The sequence below is a fragment of the Hippocampus comes genome, unplaced genomic scaffold, assembly GCF_001891065.2.
Source record: "Hippocampus comes isolate QL1 unplaced genomic scaffold, H_comes_QL1_v1.1 scaffold82, whole genome shotgun sequence".
Taxonomy (NCBI): Eukaryota; Metazoa; Chordata; class Actinopteri; order Syngnathiformes; family Syngnathidae; genus Hippocampus; species Hippocampus comes.
Genome location: NW_017805135.1, coordinates 1,706,118 through 1,714,863, shown reverse-complemented (window position 1 = coordinate 1,714,863; position 8,746 = coordinate 1,706,118). Strand labels below are relative to the sequence as shown.

The window sequence follows — 8,746 nt, the reverse complement described above, 5'->3', positions numbered from 1 at the left end:
TTTTGAGACAAGTCGTGCATTGCCGCCATCTAGTGTTACATATAAGCAATTACAAACGTTTTTAGAAAGTGCATCCATTTCATCACAGATTTTCTTAATGGGGCAGGCATCCACCGCCAATACAGGGGCTTCACTGTATTCTGCAAAGATGACCATCTCATCACCATTTACTCGCTGAATTACCTGGTGTCAAATTTAGGCGTGTTTAGTTGAGCACAAAGCTCTTATTCTGTTGTATGAATGGAAACAAATGGATACACATATAATAATAATAATAATAATAATAATAAAAATAATATCTTTAATATAATCATTAATCATATTTATAAATTCCAGGTTACGTTCAGCGACATGAGGATTTTTGGGGGGGAAACATCACGGCTATAAATTACAACGCATGTTAAAATCTGTACTGCGCAAGCTTTTACAGGTCGAACTTAAACAACAAAAAAATATAAGTATCTTAAACCCGATGTGCTCGGAAAAAATACTTAATTACCTAAAAAATATATGGTTATTATGAGATAAATATGAAGAAAAAGTAATTGAGTCTGATTTTTAATGCGTGAATGTCAGTATTGCCACTTGAATGTACAACACTCGTAAAGTAAAAGCACAGCATTATGAGAAAAACCTTGTATTTTTCCCCTAAAAAAGGTTGAGAATGTGAGAAAAAAAATCAAGCTTTTTAATTAGGAAATATAATCACAACAGTTAGAGAATCAAATGGATTTTTTTTTGTTTTGCGACAAAACATGGAATCGGTCATTGTTCCCGCAAACAAATTGCTGTTTTGCCACTGTTCATTACCGTACAGAAATGTGCTAAAGATGTCGAACGGCGTTAAGGTTTTTAACTCCCACCTTGGAGAGAGCTTTTCGCTCTTGTCCTTTTGTCAGCTTTTTTTGCTGGCTTGGCACAGACTCCCCACTAAAAGCAGGGCCTCGCTCACTCAGCCCACTTGTTGACATCTGCCACAGTGGTGTCGCTGTGGAAATACGCGCTTTGCTAGGCAAAATTCCTGTCTCGCCTTCAGCCCATTCTCCTCCCGACCGACAGGCTGATTCAGCGCTGCGCTCGCAGTCCCATCGCCCGTGCGCTCTGCGGTTGAACACGTGACCTCGCGCAGACACCCGCCTCATCCGTCCGTGTGCACCAAGGTGACCAACAAGTCACGAGCTCATTGTTTGCGCTGGAGAGGCCTCCACACTGTGTCATGTGTTGTACACCTGAGTGATGTTTGCTTTCCGGGCAACCCTCCCTCCGCATATTATTTGCAGCAGCATCTCCCGACAGGGCAGGCTGGGGGAAGGGTCCACTTAGCCCCCGGGCTACGATATTATTAGAGTCAAGGAATTCCAGCATTTGTAGCCCATGATCTCAGCTTGCAACAGTCCAATTGAGGCTGCCGTTTTCACGAATGTTTTGACCTTTGTTTTTGCTTCGTAGGATGGGTTTGCTACAAAGTATGAGGACTAGTAACAGAGAAGAAAAAAAAAACTTTCTGTAAAATCACCAATCGAGAGTGGTTATTGTACAGGAGGGCTGAATAAGAAACGAAAAAACTTTCAGGAACAAAACTTTCAATCTTTAAGGCAATCCCACATGAATGAAAGTGATGACGAAGATCAGAACAAAGCTAACAACTCAACAGCGCCTTTGCTGGTTGCAGCCAAGCCAACTCGGCGGTTCTTCCTGTCACTAGACATTACTCTTCGATTGTATGTCAGTGTTTTTCATGTTTTCGATCAAAATTCTGAGAAATCTTCATGATACAAGAAGTCAGTCGCGTGTTAGTTAGCAGTGAGCTTTTAGCTCACCTCAGCCATCCCAAATTATCCTGGTAAACTCAAAGCAGCTTTTAAACTCGGCGGTGATGTAAAGTGATCTTTATTAATGCAAACAAGAAACATCTTTTCTTCTTGCCTTTGCATGCAGAGGTCAGATATTCGAGGCGGGGCGCAATGTGATATATTGTCCGACGGAACTCCAGCTCTGGTAACAAGTTTTCGTGTTCCTTCATGCTTCATTTTTCCATCGATAGCCCGGGAGAAGTTTTTCTAGCCCACCAGTACCAGGTTCAAACTGTTTTTGTAATTCCAAATCGCAATTCCTTTTGTCCCAACTTCACTTGCACAACTCAAGCTTCGGGAAGCATTGTCAACCCCACCGGTCGCCCCCAGCTTACTTTCATGAATGGGACAGACGCCGGAGCCTTTGGTCGCCGCTCACACTCGATGTAACCCACTAACGGGACACACCAGACACATTCTATTATGTGCTTCTATTCTGAAGAGGATATCAGAGCTAATTCTGTTTGCTCTCAGCGCAGTGCTGACAGGCACTGCAAAGGCTTCCGTGGATCACAGCGGATGGGACTTGTATTTTTCGACAGTCACGTGGCCTTTTAACAGGTTTTCTTTTGTCCCACCCCCACCCGACTACTTTAGATTGAGTATTTTTGAGTTTCAAAAGAAATGTTGCCACTTTCAGTTCGAGAATCTTTGATTTGTAACCAGTATTCACGGTACATAGGAACCGAGCCCTGCAGCCAATTGTAAAAAATGATTCGACTTACAAAAAAAAAAATAAAATTTGCACTGTAATGTGAAGGAAGGTATGTCACCCTTTGGCAACCCTTGAAAAAAAAACTGGTCATGGAATAAGGAGAGCACTGTCATTTTTAGTTTATTAATAGAGCAAAAACATTGAGTGAACAGGCTCTTGTAACTACTTTTGCGAGCAACCACGGCTAAACTAGCTCCTCCCCAACATAGAAAGACCTTAAAAAAGTTGATTAATTACCAAAAAAACCCATGAATAATCGACACCCCTTATAACCAATATGATCATTTTAATCAGGTGTGTTGCAAAAAGGCGAGATGGAAAACATGCAGGAAACTGTCCTTGAGGACCTGAGTTAGACACCTACGGAGTGAGAAAAATTTTTGTTTCATTTTAAGCCCCCTGTATAATAACCCCCACTCAATATGGGATCCACCCCAACTCCCAAATGAGTGTTATACACAGGATTTTACAGTACAGTATTTCATCACACTCATGATGGCCTTCCGATTAGCCAGGGCTTTGGTGCAGTTGGGTGGCTTTTACAGAAAGTGCGCAGAAATATGCAGAGACATGCACATTGGTGTTGAAAAAAAAAATCATAGCGAATAGCTGAGGGCAGGTTCCACAGAAAAAAATGACAAATAGCTAAGTTTGTGAGTAGCAAACCACGATTAGGTAGAGCATCACCTACTGCAGGTTCTGTGTTTGTCAATGTAAGGTTTGCTTATTGTTTGAACAGGAAGTTGCCTGCCCAAGTACAATACTTTCCTTCTGACTTTCTGAGCACTCTCTCAGCATTTCAACGATGGTGATATTGATTGGATTTAACCCTACTGGAGACAAGATAGGATGCAAACATTCTATACGGGTGGGTATGTTTATGTGGCAGCAGAGGCGACATTGACCTGTGGTGGCCTCTTGTTAAAGTGGCCCGTGTGCTATTTTTATAGGAGCCATAAGCTACTTACAGTGGCTGCTCTGACATTACAGGTTAGCCTAATATTATCCCGCCCGGTCAGCGTCTTGACTGATACCAGCTATTAAGGTTGACGCCATTACGCCTCATAGCTTTCGCTACACTTTTGGCACAACTGGTGACGGTTTTTACAGCGAGGTGCGTAACAAGAATAGTACTGGTGACCAAACATCACCGACAACCTATGAACCTGACGCTAGCAGGTTATTCCGGAAGCAAACCGACACTGACCACAGACGGTCTATTGTTTCACTAGTTAAATTGTAGCGAGACCTTTATTTATACTTGCACAAGTCGTACAGCTGCGTGTTTTTTTTTTTTGGGGGGGGGGGTTGCTGGAATGTCGAGACCCGCCACAATACACTCCTTGTGCTCTTCAGGCAAGAGGAGCTCCTGTCGCACAGTTGCTTATGGCACTTGTCCTTGCCATTTAGGCTGACTTCTTTGACCCTTTAATATGCTTCATACAATGTTGGATAGAAAATAGCGGTACTTAAAAAAAAAAAAAAGGATTGATTTGATTATTTAATATTTATGACTGAGATCTGGTTTTCGTTCAGTATTTGTTTTGAGTAGGATTTTATTGCGGTGTTCGTGTATGCATTTCTAATTTGCTACAAATTTGGGTTATGTCGCCACCGTAGGAAGGAAATTGTCACTAACTGATGACCCCGTGTATTCAAATGGGAATCAAAAATCAACGTAGTCATCAAGTGGAGATAGTCGACTTTCACAACCGTCGTGAATTAGTGCACAGCCTACTTCCCAAAACATTAGATTATTTATAATTCTGGTGTGCCTGAACAATTTATTGAAGCCCTTTTGCTGTGAAATGGTGAACATAAACTTCTGTAAGTGGACCTGTTTCCACTTTCTCCCTGACATTTTCCTTGCCCATAAGCCAGCCCAAAAATCAGTTGTGTAATTTTTGTTCTTTTGACTGTTTTGCCATGTTCAAATGAAAACAAAGGCCCAAAACGTTTGCACAGTCCTGTCGCTCTTATATGCATCAACATCCATGTGCATCGACATGGGATGCGTTGGTGCTTTTCCTGACCTGCTCCTTCCTTTTGAAGCTGCATTAGGCTAAGAGTTGAGTGGGGAAATAACATTCCTGTGCTTCATTGGCAACAGATGTAAGAGAGAACCCCAAGCCCAACCTTTACTAGTGTCTAAAATCAGTGCGGCATGCAGCTGTTTTTTTTTTTTTTCCTACCCCCCACAGAAGCCAAAATAGACTTCATGATCGAGCTAATGCTGGGCCTTGTGTCGGGAGCGTTGTTGCGTCCGCCGCTGCAGATGGATAAGGAGCTGTCAGCATGCGTCACAGCTGCCACATCCTGCCGCTGTTAAAACTACCTGATGGCCATTCAAATGTCGATCCAAAAGTAGCTGCTGCAGAAACTTCAAGAATCGGCTTTGTCACCGCAGGGAGGGAGGGCCCAGTGTGAGTGGATAAAAACGAAAGGCAAATGACTCAACAAACCAATGCGAGGGTGCATACATCTGTTCAGGAGTGGTTACTCGGCACCGATCGTGCAAGTGAGTCAATGCAAATCAGAATACGTTCATCAAAAGCCTTTAAAAAAATATTAATCCTGAATACAACCCTGGCAAAAATGATGGAATCACCAGTCGGAGGATGTTCACATTTGTCGAAAAAAAAAAAAAGCAAAAATCTTCCATGAGACAAAAGTAAAGTCATGCCAAATCACAGCCTTTTAGCTTTAAGAAACACTAAAAGAAATCAAGAAACAAAAATGTCATAGTCAGTAGCAGTTGTATTTTAATACTAAGCGGAGGGAAATAAATTAGGGATCACTCAATTCTGAGCAAATCAAATCACACTGTGAATTTGCATCCCCAAAACTAACACCTGCGTCAGATTAACTCTTCTCATTAGTCTGCAGTTAAACCAGGAGTGATCACACCTTGGAGAGCTGTTGCACCAAGTGGACTGACATGAATTGTGGCTCCAACACGAGAGATGTCAATTAAAACAAAGGAGAAGATGATCAAATTTCTTAAAAAATGCAATGTTGCAAAAGATGTTGGTTGCTCACAGTCAGCTGTGTCTAAAATCTGGACCAAGTATGAACATGCTCAGGTTGTTTAAGGCAGGCATCCTGTTCGACGAAGGAAGACATCAAAAGACAAAACATCATCAGACCGACTACCACGTTTTTTTTTTCTTTTTCTTTGCACATTTCCTGAAACCATAAAGGTTCTATCAAATTAAACAATTGGATAAACATCCTCCAAAAGTGGTGATTCCATCATTTTTGCCATGGGTTGTAGTATAAATGACCTGTAAATCAAACACAATGGTATACGCTGGCTTTTACATTTTTGTCTCTGGCGGCAGACAGGTCGCTTCAGGAAATCCAAGACCCTTCCCGTTGAAATGGAGCAGCTGACACGAGCGTAGGGCTAGAGCTAACATTAGCCCCCGAGGGCCCCCCTGCAGTCGGGGTGGCTGGGGATCCTTGATCCCGAAGTGAGCGCATACCCACATGTGTTTTGTTTGGGTGTGAGCTCCAATACAGAGGGGGGCCCCGCAAGAGGTAGGGCAGGTCAGTTGTGCTTTGGAACAGTAAATCTGTCAAATGGAAAGCTCAAGACTAGGGGTGGGTGACATAAATTAGCTTGGATATTATCGTGAAAGTTGCCGAAATGATTTGTCCATCAAATAACTCTTGAATCAGGCCAATTTCAAGTCTTGTGGGGCATAACGAAGAACAAATATTTGACAAACCTCTCTTCTCAAAGGCAGTTGACATACTCTTAAATCAGGCTGATTTCTTATCTTTGTTGCCAAATGCCCGCAAAGGAGAGTTCACACCAAGTTGGAGCACATTTCCTGGACTAGCGAGATGATTCGCTAATTCTTCGGCTTGTTCCCATCACTGGCCTTGCAAAAAGTCAATGATCATCACTAGTGAGCAACATTTTTTTGTATTTGTCATTAAATGTAGCATTTCGGAACGTAAGCTTTTCCGAGTCCACAGACTACTGATTTGTTTGTCGTTTGGCCACAGTTTGAAACGTGATTTCATAATTGAATAGCATTGACCAGAATGTGTGATATTGTTGACTACCCGTTGCAGGCTGAAATGGAAAATTAAGACTTGGTAAATTGGAGTTTAACTTGGGTGATGATTTTCTCTTCACCCATCAACACTGCGCCCAACTACTACAGGATTTACAATTTTTGACACGAGTGGAAATGCTAAAAAAAAAAAAATACCGGGTTGGCGAGCATCATAATGAACAAACCGATCTGTTCTGCCTAGTGGCTGTGTATTCTGTAGTTGGGCTTTAATCTCAGACCATCGGTCAAAAAATATATTTATTTCCGTATCCAGACTAAGCATGTATGTTGAAAACAGAAAAATAAGGAAAAGTCAAGTGCAACTGATTGGTCGTATGTCCTGCGTGAAAGTGGGTCACGGTGTGTGATTAGCCGTAGGTAGCTGAGGTCAGGTTTCCTGTTTGCCTCACGCAGGCTAATGCCGCATAAAAAGTGTGTCCTGCAAACACAGAGGGCCACCTGGCAGCTTCCCTGTGGCACTAATCTCTTTTGAGACTGACAGGTCAGCCCAGTTTACCCCCGTGAGCTCCCTTCCCCGGGGTTAACATGGTTAGCATGCGCTGTGCAGCCTGCAAATGCTATTAATCCCCGAAGGAAAACTCGAAGTGTAGATGACAAATTGTTAAATCAGAAGCTGACCCTCATGACCATAAGACTTAGGTATACATACATAGTAAACAACAATACAAACTGAATTTATTTATCACATTAGAAAGCCTTTCATAATAAAACAGGCAATTCCTTCATTGGTATTTTGGCATTCCAAGCTGACATACAAAGACAAGTTAACCACTGGATAATAAGACTAACAAAATAGAACGAGTTCCCCCTTGGTAGACACTTGACAAACAGGTCATGGAGAGATACCAAGTCATTTAGCCATTAGCAGCATGCCATCACCATTCTCTCTGCTGAAAAAAAATGCTGCACTGAGCGGCCAGACAAATTCCAACTTCTTGCCAACACTTGCCTTCAAAGTAAGTCCCATACCCTGTTCTCTGGTTTTCATTGCAGGCTAGCATGGTAGGCCAAGTGATTATCATGTCTGCTTCACAGCTTTAAGGTCCGATGTTTGAATCTGGGCTCCAGCCGTCCTCTGGTCAAGTCTGCATGATCTCATGTTTGTTGAGGTGTTTGCCGGCTGGTCCAAATTGTCCATAGGTGCCTTAAAGTCAGCTGGCACAGGCCCCAGAACATGACATAGAAAATAGAGGGATGTTGAAATCACACTTTTTCTCTTTGCCATCAGTGCCACCTTAAGACAAAGAAAAGGCATATTTTCCACAACATTGGTTACACACACCATATTCCCGTATGTTGTGTTACTGTTGAATTGCCTTTTCTGTTTCAGGAAGCGCAATGAGCGTCACTTTTGTCCCCATTGCGCTGAGGTCACCAGTTTCCCTGTGCCCTCTCTTTCCACTCGCACGGCAACAGACGAGGACTGTTGGCTGTTTGGGAAAGGAAGTGGGGTCTGAAGGTCGGCAGAATGTTGTCGGGACGCTGTGTGTGTGTGTGTGTGTGTGTGTGTGTGCGTGTGTGTGTGTGTCTGTGTGTGTCTGTGTGTGTCTGTGTGTGTCTGTGTGTGCGTGTGTTAGAAGGCGGTGGGGTGACGGCAGCGTGTTTTGCCTACTCTCTTCTGCAAGTTACAATCCATCCTAAAACACAGACACTTCCGGCGTGGCGATACCAGATAGCGATGTCTGTTCCACATAGTGATAACAAAAGTAGTGACGGAAACTTTTCGCCCAGCAAATATCATATGATTGGTGTGTGTTTGACTGACAACACTAGGGTTGCGAGGAACGCTTTTTAAACAACACCGGTCAATAGCAAATTTTAATCAGAGATGGTTTTATATGTCCCAAAATGTATTTTGGACACATTTGTGACATCATTCATTTAAGACATAACCTCCCATCCATGAGGCAAGCGTGCTAACTACTACTACCCCTCAATGATGTATTTAGTGTGGAAGTTTGTTTAAACTTGAGCATATGGCGCGCCGTCCACAGAGACACAGATCTAAATGCAAGCTTTTCTCACTCTTCCTGTAATGGCCAGCTGTTCCAATACTTTAGTCCATGGAGCCCAATTTAGTTTCTGTGTTG

At 42.8% G+C, this 8,746-nt stretch overlaps 1 protein-coding gene across 2 annotated transcripts in view; it reads left to right on the top strand.

The window, feature by feature from the left end:
• Positions 1-8,746, top strand: part of garre1 (granule associated Rac and RHOG effector 1) — a 31,339-nt gene that overhangs the window by 2,311 nt on the left and 20,282 nt on the right. Inside the window, exon 1 of one of the 2 annotated variants that reach the window (XM_019866756.1) lies at positions 8,002-8,115. The exons of the other annotated variant lie outside the window; for it this stretch is intronic. The gene's annotated coding sequence lies outside the window, so the exon portion shown is untranslated. Of the gene's footprint in view, positions 1-8,001; positions 8,116-8,746 lie in introns of those variants that run through there. 2 annotated transcript variants of the gene reach the window in all.